Source organism: Heloderma suspectum, chromosome 3 (genome assembly GCF_057233095.1).
Source record: "Heloderma suspectum isolate Gila_16-S chromosome 3, 16-S_ref, whole genome shotgun sequence".
In the NCBI taxonomy this organism is placed as follows: Eukaryota; Metazoa; Chordata; class Lepidosauria; order Squamata; family Helodermatidae; genus Heloderma; species Heloderma suspectum.
This window is the reverse complement of record NC_139460.1, coordinates 119,803,379-119,823,986: the sequence shown is the minus strand read 5'-3', so window position 1 is coordinate 119,823,986 and position 20,608 is coordinate 119,803,379.

The window sequence follows — 20,608 nt, the reverse complement described above, 5'->3', positions numbered from 1 at the left end:
CCCCGTCTACCCGGCCGCGAAAAAAAAGTAAAACACACACACACACATACCCGTGATAGGCTACGTAACGATTTACATAGCCTATCACGGCTAGATTTCCAAAGTCAGCCGTGGTAGGCTATGTAAATTGTCACGTAGCCTATCACAGGTGACTTTGAAAAAAAAAAAAGCGCGTACGCAGATGGCGGCTCCCATGCGGACCGCCATTTGTGTTCCTTATTTTGGCATGTCTAGTCTACGTAAAGATTTACGTAGACTATGGCGAGAATAAGGACAACGCAAATAGCGTGCCCTTATTTTCGCCGTAGTCTACGTAAATCTTTACGTAGACTAGACGTGCCAAAGTAAGGAACGCAAATGGTGGCACCCCATGGGCGCCGCCATTTGCGTACGCGCTTTTTTCCCCCCAAAGTCACCCGTCATAGGCTACGTGACGATTTACGTAGCCTATCATGGCTGACTTTGAAAATCTAGCCGTGATAGGCTACGTAAATCGTTACGTAGCCTATCACGGGTGTGTGTGTGTTTTTTTTACTTTACTTTTTTTTTTTGCAATGGTGGCGGCGGCAGCCAGTCGGGACACTGGCTGCTGCCCCCGCCCCCGCCGAAACGCTGCCGAACCGCCGCCGGGACCCACTGCCGAGAGGGACATTCGCCGAAGGTAAGTCCCATCACGTGGGGGGTGGGGGGCCGGCGGAGAATTTCCCCAACACTTTCGGGGGGCCGAATGCGTCAGCACTCGGCCTCCTGAAGATTTGTGGAGAAATTCTCCGCCAACCCTAGCTGTCATGCAAGTTCTGGCATGGCTGATGCTGCTATCGCAGGGCTGCAGTAGCAGCCGCCACCCTTGCTGCCGCTCTCTCATCCCATCCTGTAGCACCGCCCACCAATCCACAGAGATGTTGGTTGGTGCTTCAGGCGTGGCCTCCTGCACCTTGCAGCACTGGAATTACAGCTCCTCTCTCCCCACTCTACAGCTCCTCCGCGTCCCTGCACAACTGCCCCCACATCCCAGCGCAACACGCCAAAGAGAAGCAGACAAAAGGAGCCATGTGCCTTTGAGGCCTCCTGCTTGGCGATCCCTGACTGCGAGCGCACAGAGCAAGGTGAGCCTTGTGGATCTGGGTTAGAGGGCATCTACCCAGGGCAACATGGGGAGGAGGAGGAGGGGATGGGCCCAGAGCAAGCAGGCAGGAATGGAGAGGAGTCAAAGGCGGAGGGGGGGTGCACAGTGTAAACACCAAGCAAGGGGTCACAGGGGAATCTGCTGGACAGGGAGCAGGGCTCGCTCTTCCCGCCGGCCCGAGATGCAGGCTCTTGCCTTGCCCAGGAATGGGCTAGGCACCAGGAGGTGTGCAAGGAACCACCAGGTGGGCGGGAGTGAACAAGGGGGCAAGCTGGGGAGCAGGAGCATGCAGGGAGCCCAGCCAGATATCTTCAAGGGGGCATGCCTTGCACCCACAAGGACCCGTGGAGGTTGAGGCAGGGAACAGCTGGCTCCAGAGAGGCCAGGCCTTTGGGGGAGTGGGATGGGAGAGGAGTGGCAAGAAGGGGAGGGGGCAAGAAATTAGGCCATCGTCATCCCCACTTTGGCTCAGTGGATTGGGGTGGTGTGTGTGTGTGTAGTTCAATCCAGCTGGGTGTGTGGACATTTCTGTTGGAGGGGGAGAGGGGAGATATAATGAAGGAGCTTAGGGAAGGCTAATGGGTAGGGATGTACAGAAGTCGCTTACCGTTTCGCAGATCTGCTTCGCGGTGGGGGGGAGGTGCTCCATCCCTCCCCCCGGAATCCTCGATGGGGGGAGGCACTCCATCCCTCCCCCTGGAATCCTGCCCAGACGGCTCCGCTCTGCAGGGATTCTGCGGAGCCAGCAGCTGGCTCTGCCGGCAGCCGGACATCTGGCCGCTGGGCAGCAGGCACGCAAATGACTGCTGCCATAGCCGCTGCCGTTTGCATCCATGTACTTAACCGTGATAGGCTATGTAAATATTTACGTAGCCTATCACGGCAAAGTAAAAAAAAAAAACGTGTACGCAAATGGTGGTGGCTATGGCGGCCGCCATGTGCAGTCACTATTTTTCGTCGTTCTAGCCTACGTAAATATTTACGTAGGCTAGAACGGCTAAAAATAGCGAACGCAAATGGCGGCCGCCGTAGCTGCCACCATTTGTGTACGCTGCGCCCAGCCATGGCCGGCCAGGAGACCAGCCGCCGTCCCTGCCGCCCCCGCAACTGCCGCCCCCACCTCTGCAACTGCCACCGCCGCACCTGCCGCCAACACTGCACCTTCTGCTGCCGCTGCAACCCCCACTGCCGCCTCTGCCGCACCCGTTGCCGCACCTGCTGCCCCTGCCGCCACCCCTTCCTCCATCGTCACTCCTTCTGCTGCCGCCCCTTCTGCCACCGCTACCGCGGTAAGTGCCATCCTGGGGGGTTCCGTGGGGCGAGTGGGGGGGGGCAGGAGGCCGTTCCGCCACAGATTCCAGGGGTCCGAATGCCAGTGCATATGGCTTCACTGGAATCTGTGGTGGAATTCTCCGCCATCCCTAGTAATGGGCAATGTTGGGGCACTAAGGGAGTGTGCAAGGGTGCAGTTTAAATGAGAAGGGATCTGTCCATGAGGGCTGAGTTGAGAGGGTGAAGCTTCCATAGCATATCATATTTTGAAAACCTAAAATGTTTGTGTTTGAGTGAGTGAGTGAGTGAAAAATATTTTAACACCCCTGCATTTTTTCTCAGATGTACAATTGAAATACCCCTGCCTTACTCTCAGCTGCACTGTTTTTGGATCCCAGTTGAAGGCTGTATATCTTACAAGGTTGCATAATCTTAGAAGGGGTGTGGCTGTGACAGAGCGTGGCTGTGACTGTCACGAAGGGACCCTGCACTTGTGAATTTGCCACTACACTACTGCCCCCGCCCTGACCTTATGCTAGGTCCCAGGGCATTGTAGAGGCTGCAAAATGACAGGCAGGCTGTTAAAACAGTTTTGCTGCCCCTCATCCCCCCAAAACACTTACAGGTAAAAATAGGGGTACAACATAGGGATTAAGGATAGTTGGAACTCTATTGTAGTCATACACTGAAAGGACTTTGTTAGCCTGGAGGGTTACTATCAAATGTCTGAATTTTCTGATCTTTCCTATTACCTACTTAAAATTTTAAGAATTACCAGTAAATATCATCTTTCAAAGAATTTCTGACATTTGCTGTAATATATTTATATAGGGCACTGTGACAATGTAACTGTCTGTGAAAGTGTATCATCTAATCAATGTAATCAATCATCAAAAAGGCTTTAACCATTGTGAAGTCCAAATGTGGTTTTTTTGTCAATATGAACACCACTGACAGGCAGAGGCAGTTGTAAGATAAAAGGGTGCAAGATGGAAAGTCTTATTGAGAATATTAAGGTGTGTGCAGATCTGCACTTTTACATTTTTTACCATCTAAATCGCAGTGGAATGCAAGTCTGTGATGCCTGTTAGATCCACTTTTTATGAGACAGAATTTTTAATATTAGAAGTCGGATAGTACTAAAGTAACTTCTGAATCCCTATTGGCTAAGGAGAAAAAACCTAAAGGCATTCAGCAGTAAAAAATCTATGAGTCTTCTGACAGAGGATTCTTTTTCAGCATGCTCTGCATTCATTTTTTCTCTCAATGTACTTCCTGACACCAGTTTTTGTCCTTTTGTAATTGCATACCACTTGCAGTTATATTAGCAGTATGTAGTCACAGATTTTTTTACGGTCATCAAAGGTAATGACTGCTGTTGAGGCATTTCATTTATTACATTAATATCCCACCTTTCTTACTTCATGGAACTCAAGGTGGCTACATGCGGTTCCCAGGTGGTCTCCCCTCCAAGCACTGACCAGATCCAGACCTGCTTAGCTTCAGCAAGGTGGCTGTCTCCTGTGCCTTCAGACCATGCCCTGAGCATTTGATTATTCAAAAGGCACTGTGAATAGGGATAGTCCAAAAATGCACTGCAGGTTTTGCCTAAATACAGCATGGGCAGGGGAGCAAGGAAACTGTCATAGGGGCAAATGCCAGCAATGGGGTGGCCCTGTCCATTTTTGGGTGTGGCTCCACCCATTGCTGGCATGTGGCCCCTGACATAGAGATGTACAAAAGTCACTTACCATTCCGCGGATTATGTTGATGGTGGGGGAAGGCGTTCCGTCCCTCCCCCCGGAATCCTCGACGGGGGGGAGGTGATCCGTTCCTCCCCCCCGGAATCCTCCACGGCTGGCTGTGCTCCGCAGCAGCTCCACGGAGCAGCTGGCCAGGCCCATCCTGGCCAGAGCCATCCGCAGCCTAATTTCTGGCCACAGAGGGCTATGGGGGGGAAACCACTTACGCAAATGGCGGTGGCTACGGTAGGGATGTCAGAGAATTTTGCCACGGATCTCAGGGAGGCCGAATGCCAGCACATTCGGCCCCCCGAAATCGGTGGTGAAACAGTCTGCCCCCCGCCCCCCCGGGACGGGACTTACCTTGGGCGAATCCTCCTGGCAGCGGTGGCTCCAGTGGCAGTTCGGCGGCAGTTCAGCAGTGGCAGCTGCGGCGGCCAGTCTTCCGACCGGCTGCTGCCGCCGCCATTTCCAGTTAAAAAAAAAAGTGATAGGTTACGTAAAGATTTACGTAGCCTATCACAGCTAGATTTTTAAAAAATACCGTGATAGGCTACGTAAATGTTTATGTAGCCTATCACGGCTGATTTAAAAGGAAAAAAAAATGCGCGTATGCAAATGGCGGCGCCCATGGGCGCCGCCATTTGCATTCCTTATTTTGACACGTCTTAGTCTACGTAAACATTTATGTAGACTAAGATGGCGAAAATAAGGGGAACGCAAATAGTGCTAAGCTATTTGCGTTCCCCTTATTTTCGCCGCCTTAGTCTATGTAAATGTTTACGTAGACTAAGACGTGTCAAATAAGGAACGCAACTGGCGGTGCCCATGGGCACCGTCATTTGCGTACGTGTGGGTTTTTTTCCTTTAAATCTGCCGTGATAGGCTACGTAAACATTTACGTAGCCTATCACGGCTGACTGCAGGGACGCAAACGGCGGTGGCTACGGCCGCCGCCATTTGCGGACCCAGCCGGCCAGAATTCAGGGGTGGAGGGACGGAGCACCTCCCCGCCGGCCAGAATTTTGGGGGGGAGGGACGGAGCACCTCCCCTCCACCCCAAATCAATTTCGTTTAAAGGTAAATGACTTTCATACATCCCTAGCTACGGCCGCCACCATTTGCATTCCTTATTTTTGCTGTCTTAATCTACGTAAATATTTACGTAGACTAAGACGGCCAAAAATAAGGAACGCAAATGGCAGCAGCCGTAGCCGCCACCATTTGCGTACGCGGTTGTGTGTTTTTTTAAAAACCCAGCCATGATAGGCTACGTAAATCTTTACGTAGCCTATGACGTCATGTTTTTTTTTTTTTTACAAGACTGCAAATGGCGGCGGCGGTAGCCGGTCAGAAAACCAGCCGCTGCAGCCGCCGCAGCCGCCGCCGCCCGGAAGATCTGCCCCAGGTAAGTCTCATCCCAGGGGGGATCCACGGGGGGGGGGCGGGGGGGGCAGGCCGTTCCGCCACGGAGTTCGGGGGGCCGAATGCACTGGTATTCACCCTCACCAAGATTTGTGGTGGAATTCTCTGACATCCCTACCCTGGCATGCTTTTGTGGAACCAGTTCAGCCCTTGGGCCAAGAAACATCCCTGACCCCTGGGTTAGAGTGTTGGACTAGGAGGACCAGGGTGTCTGCAAGCTGAAATCTGTACTCAGCAGCAAAGCTTGTTGGGTGACTGTTATGGATTAGGAGGGGGATGAATTTCCCCACAGTGGACCCCTTTTTTTCAAGGGTTTCCTCAAAAAAGAATTACTGATAGGCTGATACCAGTCAGGATGAATGTCCTGAGACACCCTAGTCTGTCAAGCTGCTTGGGGAGTTGCTGAGCCCTATTGCCAAGCAGCCTTCACTTCAGCCCAGAAAGGTGCTTGGATTTTCTTTCCCAAAGCCCAGAAACACAGAACTCAATATAAACCCAATGAAAATCCTAAGAACACAGATGGCACTTTTGCAACTGTGCAATTCTTCACACAGGGAAGAATGTAGTGAGAATTCCCTTTTAAAACAATGCAGCCAAATGTCCAAATACAAAAAAAAAGGAGTTTATTTGGGGGCAGGGGGAGGGGGAAAAGGGGGAAACAAGGGAAGGCTATAATCACATATGCAGAGATTTCCAAATAAAATTTTAAAAATCAGTCTGAGTTACATGTTTCCTTCTTGAGTAGAGTCTTGAGTTAGAGAGCCTATGCTGAGTTCACTGCAGAGAGTATGGTCTGAGAGAGAGTACCTTGGCCTCTAGTTAGATGCTATATGGAATGCTTCATGAGGAATGAACAAGATCTTACTTTTATAGGAATCTGAATTCCATAAAAGCTGGTCCCTTAGCAGAGACTAATGTTAGCCTCCATTTTTTATGTCAGTGGTCTAGCCAGCAAATCAGAAAATTACTTAGTGGCTGGACCCACATTCCTAATGACTCTAAACTTGCATCTCAAAAGGGCCAGATGGTTTGAACCAGTTAGCCCATTATATAAAAAAGAAGAGCTCAAGTTTTTGAGTACGTATTAGAGAACAAGAAGGTGAGATAAGCCTATTCAGGCATCCTGGCATGGTGCCAACTTACTAGATGCCCTAGGCTGCACTGTTGAGCTATATTGGAATATAAAGGTTTGTCACAGTGACCTTGGAGCAGTTATTCCCTTTCTGCCTAACCTACCTCATAGAGTTGTTGCAAGGATAAAACAGATGGTGGGGGTGAGCCAGGTATGCTGCCCTGTGCTCCTTAGAGGTAGAACAGGATAAAAGAAAACCTAATAAAAATGAATAGTACCTCCACACGGTGAATTCTCAGAACTCACAAATTAAAGGGCCAAGGCCCTGATTACTAATATTTCCAGAGTTGCAGGTTATTATGATCATTATGAGTCAGAAATCCTCCTTAAACAAGTTAGTACTCTCTGTTTGTAAGTTACAGTTTGCCCTCAGAAATGATCTGTAGGCAGCGTTCATGCCACAAATCAGGCCTTCCCCTCTACCTCTCAGTACTTGCACAGCTGCTATATATGCACCAGGCATTAACAGCAGTGCCAACACATCTATAAAGTGTGTGGCCAATATGCTCCACATTGTTTGCCTTAGCCACTCACAGTGAGTAATGTGAAATAAGGAATGGTGGGGAAGATGGTCCAATTCACATCATGCAGGCTGCAATGGGGTTTGAGGTGGCCAGGAGTTATGTCATCACTCTGTCACAGTGCCCAGTGACTTCTGGGCAGGCCTGGCATCACCCAAGAGTCATTCCAAATCTTTTGGACTGGGCCCAGACTGGCAATGTTGTGGCATCCAAACTAAAACAGAATGGCAAGAGAACCAGATCCCCAGATTTGCCACTGAATTCTGTGGTATTCCAAAATTGAGGACCAACTCTAGTTTAGTTCTTTTTTAAGACAAAGGTTTTCTTTCTTTCTTTTTAAGCTGGAGACTTGTTATTAAATCTGAAAGCATGAGGGAGGGATTTTCTCCCCGCCCCTGCCCCAAGTTGTATGGACAGCTAAGTATTCTCTACTACCAGGGTTGTCGTTCCTGCCTGTGAGAGAGTGGAATGCAGTAAACACTAACTATAGTGCATATAAGATAATTTCTTGTGCAAACTTGTTGCTAACATTTCACCAGCAATAAATGAGAAAAACATCCCCACAGCTGTTGTTGGGCTCCTTCACACTGAGCTTTTATCCTGTGATCGGGATGGGTCCTTCATGGAACTTTGTTGCTCCTTACATGGCACCATGACCCTCCAGAGCATCTCCTGACTAAATGCCCTTTGTTCCATTTTTAAATAGATTGCAGATAATGAGCTATCAAATTACCCCATTGTATTCTGCTTGAATTCCCTCCATGAAATGGCAAAAAGTGGCAAGAAGAGGAGCGAGAAGATCAATGAAAGATAATGGAAGACTCAGATAAGGGGAGAAGGAGGGGGAAGGGGAGGTGGGAAAGGAAGTGGGTGAAAAAGGGAGTCGTTGTGATCCTGCATTTAAAATGGAAGCAGAAAGTCCCATTTTAAATGCAGGATTTAGGCTGGTGTAGAGATGCCCATAGACATCTTGTCTTTTTTTCCTCCCATAGAGGAATTTGGATTGAATATTGTGATTCCAGCAATTCAGAATCCTGCTTCCAAAATGCTGATGCCTATACCAAAATCTACTATGCTTTTGGTAAATCCAGTGCCTGTTCAGTGCGGACCAAGAACTTTTTATGTTTGTCTTAACAAACATAACATCGATATTGCACCAAAGCTTTTCTTGTAAGGCCATCACATTCCTGAACATGGCTGCTCCCACTTAGAAGGTTATGGGTGTAGATGCAAAACTTTGATTTGAAATAGAAGTTTAAGCCATATGTTATATGCAGGGCACAAAATTCCCTGGCTCCAAATCTGAAGGAAACTAAAAATTCTGTGCTGCGTTTTTGCAACTTTGAAATAAGTATGCAGACATACCTGCATAACTATGATTCAGTGGTTATACATCACAAAGTATAAATTCCATGGTGCAGTTCACCTCAGCAACAAATATGTATGTGTCTACTGATATGCTATATTACGATGAGAATGAAATAAAAACCTGTTCTGTGGTTTCAGATCACTGCATCTCAAAATCAATTTCTATACAGAGAACTGAAGCAAGGCTACACGGTACTGGTGGTTGAGTTATATTATGATCCTTAAATGTCTGTTCAACAAAATGAGACTTTTTCCGTTACATGCATTATTTCAGTATAGTTCCTATGAATATTATGACTAATAAGCAAAAATATAGCCCCAATACTAGTGACATGTGAATGGTGCACTTGCATTTAGTTGTGCATATGGGCCAATAAGGGGAGAACACACATAGAAGTATCATTTTATAAGCATTATTGAGAGTAAAATATACTCTGCTATGCACAGCAGCAATGATAGACGAAAAATGCATTGAAAATTTCAAAGTAAACAAGAATGAACGTATGGTCTTACATCTAAATGTTTATTTTCATCAGTGCTAAGAGGAGAAATGGGAAGTTGACAGCACAGTAAGTCAACATTAAGGTCACATAATTATTCTCTCTATTATTTGTTACAGACACATAAATTACAGACACATAAATTACAGACACATAAATTACCCTGTTCCTCTGAAGATATGTATAACAGTGTCATAAATGCCACAAAATAACATGAATAAACTTCAGGTTTTTTAAAAAGCAAGTTAAGGACTGATCATGCCCTGATTATTCAAAACAAGACAGAGGCCTTGTTACAACAATTATTCCATTTTTTACTGAGTATGCTGCGGAGTATGTTTGCTGAGTGGCCGGCCGCTCAGACTTGTCCCTTGATTCTCTTAACTATCACATGGAACTGCATATCCAGGTTCTTACTGCTGAAAGCAGAGGCAATCTTTGCAGCAGTTCCCCTATTGTATGGGAGAAATAACAATAATCAAGACTGAGAAAGTTCTAATATATTCATTATCTAATGATATTGACATTGGACTGGACCCAAAGGTGCTCTTCCATTCTGTGAGCACAAGGGCCTTCAGTCCAGTTGAGGCTCCTGCAAACAGATGTGGGGGGTGATTTTCTCCATACCACCTCTTGTGCTGTTTTGAAAGGTCCTCTAGCCATCTGGACCAGATTTCTTGGAGGTGCAGGGCACTGTGGAAATCACCTCCCCCTTCCGTTTTGGCTATTAGTTTTGCCTATTGGGCAGTATAAAAATGTAATAGATAAATACATTTATTTACAGAACTCTCTATTAGATTCTATTAGAATCTATTAATTATAATACTATAATATAATATTAATTATATTAGAATCTCTATTAGATTCTTCAGCAAAGGAGATCATTACCTTGTCGTGGTGCTGGAGCTTGAGCACCTCAATGACATCATGAGCTAAACCATGAAGGGACACCCAAGACGGGAAGGTCATGGCAGAGAGGTCAGACTAAATACGATCCCTGGGGAAGAAAATGGTAACCCACCCCACTATTCTTGCCATGAAAACTAAATGGTTCAGTACAACCAGAGATATGTCAGTATACCATCAGAAGATGGGACTCCCAGGTCAGAAGATGGTCAAAATGCTACTGGGGAGGAACAGAGGATAAGTTCAGCTAGCCCCAGATGTGATGATGCAGCTAGCTCAAAGCCAAAAGGACGGCTAGCAGCCGATGGTGCTGGTGGTGAATGACGAATCCAATGTTCTAAAGATCAACACACCATAGGAACCTAGAATGTAAGATCTATGAGCCAGGGCAAATTGGATGTGGTTACTGGGGAGATGTCAAGATTGAATATAGACATTTTGGGTGTCAGTGAACTGAAATGGACTGGAATGGGCCATTTCACATCAAATGACCACCAGATTTACTACTGAGGACAACAGGACCACAGAAGAAATGGAGTAGCCTTCATAATTAATAATAAAGTGGCTAAAGCAGTGCTTGGTACAATCCAAAAAATGACAGAATTATCTCAATTCGAATTCAGGATAAGCCATTTAACATCACAGTGATCCAAATATACACCCCAACCACAGATGCTGAAGAAGCAGAAGTAGGTCAGTTCTATGAGGATCTGCAGCACCTACTGGATAGAACGCCAAAAAAATATGTTATTTTCATTACAGGAGACTGGAATGCTAAGGTGGGTAGTCAAACGACACCTGGAATTACAGGCAAGCATGGTCTGGGAGAACAAAATGAAGCAGGACATAGGCTGATAGCATTTTGCCAAGACAACTCACTGTGCATAACAAACACTCTCTTCCAACAACCTAAGAGAAGACTTTATACATGGACTTCACCAGACGGTCGACATTAGGGATGTCAGAGAATTTCGCCACAAATCTCAGGGAGGCCGAATGCCAGAGCATTCAACCCCGCAAAATCGGTGGCGAAACGGTCTGCCCCCCCGCCCCCCCCAGGACGGGACTTACCTTGGGCGAATCTTCCTGGCGGCGGCAGCGGCGGCTCCGGCAGTGGTTCGGCAGCAGTTCGGCGGCCAGTCTTCTGACCGGCTGCCGCCGTCATTTCCAGTAAAAAAAAACCAACGTGATAGGCTATGTAAAGATTTACGTAGTCTATCACGGCTAGATTTTAAAAAATACCGTGATAGGCTACGTAAATCTTTACGTAGCCTATCACGGCTGATTTAAAAGAAAAAAACCGCACATACACAAATGGTGGCGCCCATGGGCGCCACCATTTGCGTTCCTTATTTTGACACGTCTATTCTACGTAAACATTTACGTAGACTATGGCGAAAATAAGGGGAACGCAAATAGCCTAGATGCTACGCTATTTGTGTTCCCCTTATTGTGTTCCCCTTATTCCCATGGGCGCTGCCATTTGTGTACGCATGTTTTTTTTTCTTTTAAATCAGCCGTGATAGGCTACGTAAACATTTACATAGCCTATCACAGCTGACTGCAGGGACGCAAACGGCGGCGGCTATGGCCACCGCCATTTGCAGACCCGGTCGGCCAGGATTCGGGGGGGAGGGACGGAGCGCCTCCCCCCCGGCCAGTATTTTGGGGGGAGAGATGGAGCGCCTCCCCCCCACCGCGAATCACCCCCTTCAAAAAGGTAAGTGACTTTCGTACATCCCTAGTCGACACCGAAATCAGATTGACTACATCCTTTGTAGCCAAAGGTGGCGGACATCTATGCAGTCGGTAAAAACAAGACCTGGAGCTGATTGTAGTTCAGATCACGAACTTCTTATTGCACAATTTAGAATCAGACTAAAGAGAATAGGGAACACTCACAGATCAGTTAGATATGAGCTCACGAATATTCCTAATGAATATGCAGTGGAGGTGAAGAATAGATTTAAGGGACTAGATTTAGTAGATAGGGTCCCGGAAGAACTATGGACAGAAGTTCGCAACATTGTTCAGGAGGCAGCAACAAAAAACGTCCCAAAGAAAAAGAAAACCAAGAAGGCAAGATGGCTGTCTGCTGAGACATTGGAAGCAGCCCAAGAAAGAAGGAAAGCAAAAGGCAACAGTGATAGGGGGAGATATGCCCAATTAAATGCCAAATTCCAGAGGTTAGACAGAAGAGATAAGGAATTATTTTTAAACAAGCAATGCACGGAAGCAGAAGAAGATAATAGAATAGGAAGGACAAGAGACCTCTTCCAGAAAATTAGAAACATCGGAGGTAAATTCCAGGCAAAAATGGGTATGATCAAAAACAAAGATGGCAAGGACCTCACAGAAGCAGAAGAGATGAAGAAAAGGTGGCAAGAAAATACAGAAGATTTGTATAGGAAGGATAATAATATCGTGGATAGATTTGATGGTGTGGTCAGTGAGCTAGAGCCAGACATCCTGAAGAGTGAGGTTGAATGGGCCTTAAGAAGCATTGCTAATAACAAGGCAGCAGGAGATAACGGTATCCCAGCTGAACTGTTTAAAATCTTGCAAGATGATGCTGTCAAGCATATGTCCCTATGCTCCCATAGGGAGCCACCGTTCGCGTTCCTTATTTGGTCGCTGTAGTCTACGTAAATGTTTACGTAGACTACGGCGAAAATAAGGGCAACGCAAATAGCGTTGCCCTTATTTTCGCAGTAGTCTACGTAAATCTTTACGTAGACTACAGCGACCAAATAAGGAACGGGAATGGCGGCTCCCTATGGGGGCCGCCATTATCCGTACGCGCTTTTTTTTTTTTTTTTAAAGTCACCTGTGATAGGCTACGTGACGATTGACGTAGCCTATCACGGCTGACTTTGCAAATCTAGCCGTGATAGGCTACGTTAATCGTCACGTAGCCTATCAGGGGGCGTTTTTTTTTCTTTTATTGCAATGGCGGCGGCGGCAGCCTGTCGAAAGACCGGGTGCCACTTCCGCCCCGCTTGAACACCCGCCGAACCGCCGGCTGGACCTGCTGCTGGGAGGGACATTCGGCGAAGGTAAGTCCCGTCCCGGGGGGGTGAGGGGGCGGGGGGATTCAGAGGATTTCTCCCCAAAACTTGTTCGGGGGGCCGAACACGTTGGCGCTCGGCCCCCCGATGTTTCGAGGAAAAATTCTCCGCCATCCCTAATGAGAACTGCCAGATGTACAAGCTGGGTTTAGAAAAGGCAGAGGAACTAGCGACCAAATTGCCAATATTCGCTGGATAATGGAGAAAGCCAGGGAGTTTCAGAAAAACATTTATTTCTATTTTATTGACTATTCTAAAGCCTTTGACTGTGTGGATCATCACAAATTGTGGCAAGTTCTTGGTGGTATGGGGATACAAAGTCATCTTGTCTGCCTCCTGAGGAATCTGTATAATGACCAAGTAGCAATGGTGAAAACAGACCACGGAACAACAGACTGGTTTAAGATTGGGAAAGGAGTACGGCAGGGTTGTATACTCTCACCCTACCTATTCAACCTGTATGCAGAACACATCATGTGACGTGCTGGGCTTGATGAAGCCAAGGCTGGAGTTAAAATCGCTGGAAGAAACATTAACAATCTCAGATGTGTAGATGATACCACTTTGATGGCTGAAAGTGAGGAGGAGCTGAGGAACCACATAGGGGTGGACGAAAGTCACTTACCTGTCGTCGAAGCTTGTTCGCGGTGGGGGGGAGGTGCTTCGCTGCTCCCCCCGTGAAGTTCAGGCCGGGGGGGGAGGCTTCCCGCCTCGTCCGGCCGAAATTCAGGCCGGGGGGGAGGCTTCCCACCTCGCCCGGCCGAAATTCAGGCCGGGGAGGAGGCTTCCTGCCTCGCCCAGCCGCGAACTCCAAAGTTTAAAAAAAAAAAAAACCGCCCCCGTGATAGGCTACATGATGATTAACGTAGCCTATCACGGCTGACTTTGCAAATCTAGCCATGATAGGCTATGTTAATCGTCACGTAGCCTATCACGGGGGCGGTTTTTTTTTCTTCTTTTCTTGGAATGGCGGCGGCGGCAGCCGGTCAAAAGACCAGCTGCCGCTCCCGCCCCGCACGAACACCTGCCGAACTGCCAGCTGGACCCGCCGCCGGGAGGGACATTCGTCAAAGGTAAGTCCCGTCCCGGGGGGGGGGTGCGGGGGGGTGGGGGGGTGCGGAGAATTTCTCCCCAAAACTTGTTCGGCCCCCCGAAGTTTCGGGGAGAAATTCTCCGCCATCCCTAGAACCACATGACGAAGGTGAAAAAAGAAAGTGCACAAGCTGGGTTGCAGTTAAACCTCAAAAAAACCAAGATTATGGCAACCAGCTTGATGGATAACTGGCAAACAGAGGGAGAAAATGTGGAGGCAGTGACAGACTTTGTCTTTCTAGGCGCAAAGATTACTGCACATGCTGACTGCAGCCAGGAAATCAGAAGACGTTTACTTCTTGGGAGGACAGCAATGACAAATCTTGATAAAATAGTTAAGAGCAGAGACATCACACTGACAACAAAGGTCCACCTAGTTAAAGCAAATGTATTCCCCGTAGTAACCTATGGCTGCAAGAGCTGGACCATAAGGAAGGCTGAGCGAAGGAAGATAGATGCTTTTGAACTGTGGTGCTGGAGGAAAATTCTGAGAGTGCCTTGGACTGCAAGAAGATCAAACCAGTCCATCCTCCAGGAAATCAAGCCAGACTGCTCACTTGAGGGAATGATGTTAAAGGCAAAACTGAAGTACTTTGGCCACATAATGAGAAGACAGGATATCCTGGAGAAGTTGCTGTTGCTAGGGAAAGTGGAAGGCAAAAGGAAGAGGAGCCGACCAAGGGCAAGATGGATGGATGATATTCTGGAGGTGACGGACTCGACCTTGGGGGAGCTGGGGGTGGCAACGGCTGACGGGAAGCTCTGGCATGGGCTGGTCCATGAAGTCACGAAGAGTCGGAAGCGACTGACCGAATAAACAACAACAAACAACTATTAGATTAACGCTCCTTCTCTTTGAACCTTTGGATCCAACTCACTGTCATGCCTCTAGATACAGTGCATTTATATGTCTTGGAGAAACAACAGCAGGAAAAAGCTGTTACCCTCATGTCCTGTTTGTAGGCTTCCCATAAGCACCATAACTTGGTTAGCCACCATGGGAAGCAGGATGCTGCACTAGATTGGCCTTGGTCTGTTCCAACAGGGCTCTTCTTATGTTCTTATCTTTATACTAACAGTGCATCATAATAGTTATGGGTATCATGTAATTCCAGCAGAATTTCACTTTATATGACATCATTAAGCAATGGTCATTTTTTCTGAACATTTATAACTGATGCTTAGTTCTTCATACAATCAAAGATCTATGCTTGAATTCTAAAACTGTGGATTCATATGGTGGTGGTGGTGGTGGTGGTGGTGGTTAGCTTCTTTGGCTTAGTTCTTTGATTCAAACCAAAGACTAACCAGGCATTTTTCTCTACTCCTTACCAGTATTTTGGAAGCTGACTAAATTTACACTGCCCTGTGATAACCAAATGACTGGTCTTTGAGGGACCAAGGAACTGCGTGATCAAACAGAGCATCCGGCTCCTTTGACAGGTACTGAGCTGAGTTGCTCATGTGCCTCTCCTGTGTCTGACATCAGCAGCAGGAGGGGTGGAGCAGTTCAGGGAGTTAGTGCATTTACAGTTGTTGCCAGGGAAACAAGAAAAATTGCAGACATGCTGTGCTGCATATAATGTAATCAGATTTGGACTGTAATCACAGGACATCTGAGTAACATTGTATAGCCATCTATACCATACGCTAAAAAGGAATGAATTTATTCTTGTCGTTATGGATACCTGGGTCTGTTTTACATAAAACTTATTAATTAGAACTTTTAAGATAGCTAAAAAGGGAATGAGATATCCTAGTATGCCTGCATAGATATACTCTTGTCTACTCTTCTGCTTCCTTTGCCTGCCTGGCCTTGCAGATATTGTTTTTCCACTCCAAAAGCTCCTGTTTCAAAATATTCCCATTTATTTCTGGTTCAGAAAATGGCAGTCATTGCTATTTCAGCAGAACAACACAGAAGGATATGAGGCAGATCTCTTTAAGGAGGTGCAGACAGTTAATAGGGAGAGAAGTGGACTCTTCCTGTCTCTATCATCAACTATGAGTTTTGTCCTGAATATACAATCAGAGGGGAAAAGGTGGACCCTAGCGTATTTCGTTTTGAACTGGAATGTGGAGTGGTAACCCTTCTCCCTGTCAGCATCACATCAGGTCTCTGCCTGAGAACTGTGTTCCTCTGCTGGTATGAATTAACTGTACTGGGGCAGGGGTGAAAGGGTAACCCATTATTTTGGTGGGCTTTTTCTTCTCTGGGGCTTGACTAAAGTGGGCCTGCAGAAACCATGGATTATCAAACAGTCCATCTACCAAACCCATAGGATAGTCCAATATACCCTGTTTCCTCATAAAATTGTTGTGTGGGCAAATTTTGTTGGATATTGATTTAGGAAGTGTTAGTTTAAACTCAACTATCGTCACAAACCCGGATGGATGGCCCACAAGAAACATGTTTGCCCTGATCCAGAGATCCTTTTACACAAGAATGGGATGTGTGTGTCAGGGTTGGAACTGAGCCCATAGAGCCCCAAAGCAACTCTGATTCTGAGGAAGAGCTACAACCCAAGGGAGAGGAGCCCATTCGTCTCTCAGATGCACAGCTGCAGGGAAAGGCCCCCCCTGCTCACATTCCTGAGAGAGATAGCAACCCTGGCAGCGAAAGAGTGGGAGAGCGGTTGTTGCTGGATGCTAGGCGCCAGCGCAGAGAGAGGCATGGAGTGGAGGGCGCCTAGAGGAGGTGCTCAGCCCGCTTGGCACTATGGGAAAGGTGGTGTCCTGATGCTCCATGGGTAAGGGCGGGAGCCTCCCCTCCTAGGCCACAAGTTTCAGAGCTTTTCCCGCCCTTCTCCAAATGGGGACCAACTGCATACATGGAGCTTAGGTTACCCTGCTAAGATACCCATTGCAGTTCCTTGCTTAGTTGCTGGCAATTAGCATCTGAAAGAGTCATTAGGTTGTAAAAGAATAAAGCCTTGGAAAGAATCCCTTTTGTCTGCATCTTGTTTTGGCAACTGGAGGGGACTTTAAGAGGCAGCTAGGGAGCTCCCAACAATGTGTAAGGTAGGGTTGCCCAACTCTTGAAATCAAAATGTCTAGTAAGTTGGTGGGCTTTGGAGTTTGACAGTTTTTGGCAGTTTCTGGAGGGACTGGAGATACAGACCATTGGTTTCTAGGACATGCAGGAGAACAGCCCATTGCAAAAACTGTTATTCACACCAAGTAAATAGCTTTTTTTAAAAAAAGTAGGGGGAATGGGAATAACAGCTTGCAATACTTCCAGCTAGGGATGTCAGAGAATTCCGCGACAGATCCCCCCAAAATCCATTGTGGAACGAAGCCCCCGCCCCTCAAACCACGAAAGGCATATGGGACAAAGTCCCTGCCGCCCCCAACCCACAAAAGGCGCACAAAACAGAGCACGTACCTGCTCCTGCCTGCGCTGCTTTGCAAATGGCAGCCGTCCTGCGGCCGCCATTCGCTTCCTCCTCTTCATAGCCGTGATAGGCTACGTAAATACTTATGTAGCCTATCACGGCTAATGCAGGGACGCCATTTGCGTCCCTGCGGAGGCTGTGATAGGCTACGTAAGTATTTACGTAGCCTATCATGGCAGCAGGGGGGGACCCAGCGTATGCAAATGGCGGCGGCTACTGCCATTTGCGTACGCTGGGTTTTTTTCCCCCCTGACATGATAGGCTATGTAAGTATTTACGTAGCCTATCATGGCAGGGGGGAAAAAACCCAGTGTATGCAAATGGCGGTAGCTTACTTAAGTAGCCTATCACATCTCTGTAAAAAAAACCTAAAAACTGCAAATGGCGGCGGCGGCAGCCGTTCGGAAGACCAGCCGCCGGAGCCACCGCCACCCGGAAGATCCGCCCCAGGTAAGTCTCATCCTGGGGGGATCCGTGGGGGGGCAGGCCATTCTGCCACAGATTTCGGGGTGCCGAATGCACTGGCATTCGGCCTCACCGTGATCTGTGGCGGAATTCTCTGCCATCCCTACTGTTTTTATGCTGTTATATGTAGTAGTTTAGTTTATATTTTACTTTTATTGCTGTTAGCTGCCTTGTGGACCAGCAGTTCGTGGAAAAGCAGGATACAAATTTAACAAATAAAATAAATAGGAACAACAAACCCAATAAAGTGAACAAATAAAATAAATAACAAATAAATAACAAATGAATTGCCAGTCTCTGCTTTTCTTATGGCATCATCACCATCATCACCATCCAGTCTGTTTTTATTGTCATTTTATAATTGCTTTGAATTGTGTATCATATTTTATTGTTTTATATGTTTTATTTTTCTTGTAAGCACCTTGTGTGTGTTTTTGATTAAAAGTGCATTCATCATCACCACCACCACCACCACCATCATTGTTCACACAAGAGATATCTGTGCACTGAATAGTATTGCTGGAATGAGGTACCTGTCTATAAACTGGGTATAACAGAAATTTTGTCTACAACTGGGAGTATGTCTCATTGAATTCAATAGAATTTACTTTTGAGTAGATATGAATCATATCGTGTTGTTAGTCACAGGGCCAATGATATAAGGATTGTGTGATAGAGCTGAAAAGTTTTTGAAGAAAAATACTCAGTAAAACTCTTCTAATTCAAATTTGCTTGCAGGGATTCTAGTACATAGTTTTCTATATTGTGAGATTTAGCTGCTCTAGAGACACCAACAAAACACGATATATAAAAAAGTTTTGCATTTGGCAAGCTGATTCTTAACACTGATGCCTTCACATTCACTAGCAAGAAATTGTAAGTGATCACTTACAAAGCAAGTAACTTACCAAAACCCCCACAAAGAAAATGGGGGGGGGGGCAGACATATCATTCAGAAATTTAGAAATTAATTTCTAAATTAATTAGAAATTACATCTCTGAAACTCACCTCCCTTTCTCTTCAACATGTATACTTCATAAAATCATAGAATAGTAGGGTTGGGCCTACAAGACCATCAAGTCCAACCCTCAGCTCAGTGCAGGAATCCAAGTAGTTAATTTATTTTCAATTAATAAATAATGGAGAAGATTTATGTTTAAGGAACGTGCCTCAGTTTTTGCATTTAACCCCATCTCGAATTCTGATGCACCCTCTCTCTGAATTTCAAATTTGTGCAAAGTTTCATTTCAGTCCAAACCGTGCCTGCTATAGGTCTATGGAAATATGTAATGATATAGCTTTAGACACAAATACATGAAGCAAAGAGAGAAATGAAAGACATAAAATTCAGCTGTGAGAAGAGTCGAATCATCTTGCAGGTGACGTTTTTGGAAGAGCCCTGATCCTCTTATTTTTTATTGAATTTTTAATACAGCAAGGAAATTATTTGTGAAGTATTTGCCCTGCACCCAAAACCACCTCTGCTCTAGTGAAATTATGTTTGGCAACCCGAAGCACTTTGAAGTCAATAGAGTGGCAATAAAAATTAGACCCTCATGAAAGAGCTGAATCTTGAAGTTCCCCTGAGCAACCTGCCACAGCCTCAAGGGGTCAAAGATGGAGTGGGCGGGGGGGGGGCTGCCACAGCCTTCGGTCCATGCCCTGCCTGTTCTACACATGGAAGCAATTTTGCTGATATTCTTTTGCTATTCCTTATGAATTTCTCGCTCATTGCCGGTGCTCCCACCCCACCCCCTCCAAGCCCCACGTTCTTTTGCAGGCTGCCTTCCACAGCTTTCATGTCACATTTAGGAAATTAACAGTAACTGTCAAATCACTCTGCAAATAGAAGAATATAAGTTGGGGGGGGGGAGTCGAACTTGCCTTTTGTGCCCTAGGGCCAACTTGATGGAGAAGCAACAAAGGGATCCTTGAGACGTATTTGGATAGGCTGCTCCAGCAATATGGGCTTTTATTATATCAAGTGCACACCATTTTTCAATTGCATTTTTGTGTGTGTCCTTCCTCTAAGTTATGCATCCCCCCCCCCTTTGCACCCCACTGAGGCTGTGAACTAGAAATTATACTGGGAACAATTACAATGACTAGAGACAGGATTTATTTTAAGTGTACACACCTTAACCTTTAGTGAAAGTATTGGCAGGAGGGGATGGATAGAAGAGAATGAGTGGGATTGTATCCAAAATAGTGATTAGGCTTTACAATGAATTATTCTTATGCATATTTGAAGAAGAAGAAGAAGAAGAAGAAGAAGAAGAAGAAGAAGAAGAAGAAGAAGAAGAAGAAGAAGATAAAGGGGAAGTGCTTACAGTAATTAAAGAATATAATTGTGAAGGGGGGAAAGTGAGAAAAGAGCTCAGAGGAATTGTAATCCATGGAGATGTAAGCTAATTACTTAATCACTTGCATTTGTAAATCTTATTATTGGAAAAGAAATTACTGTAGTGGTTAAATTACAGATATTTATCTGCTAATAGCCTTGATTAATCAGCGATGCTAATCTGTCATCTTGAAAGCCAATATTAACGGCATCAATCTTGCAGAACAATAACAGTTTATATGAAAGAAAACATT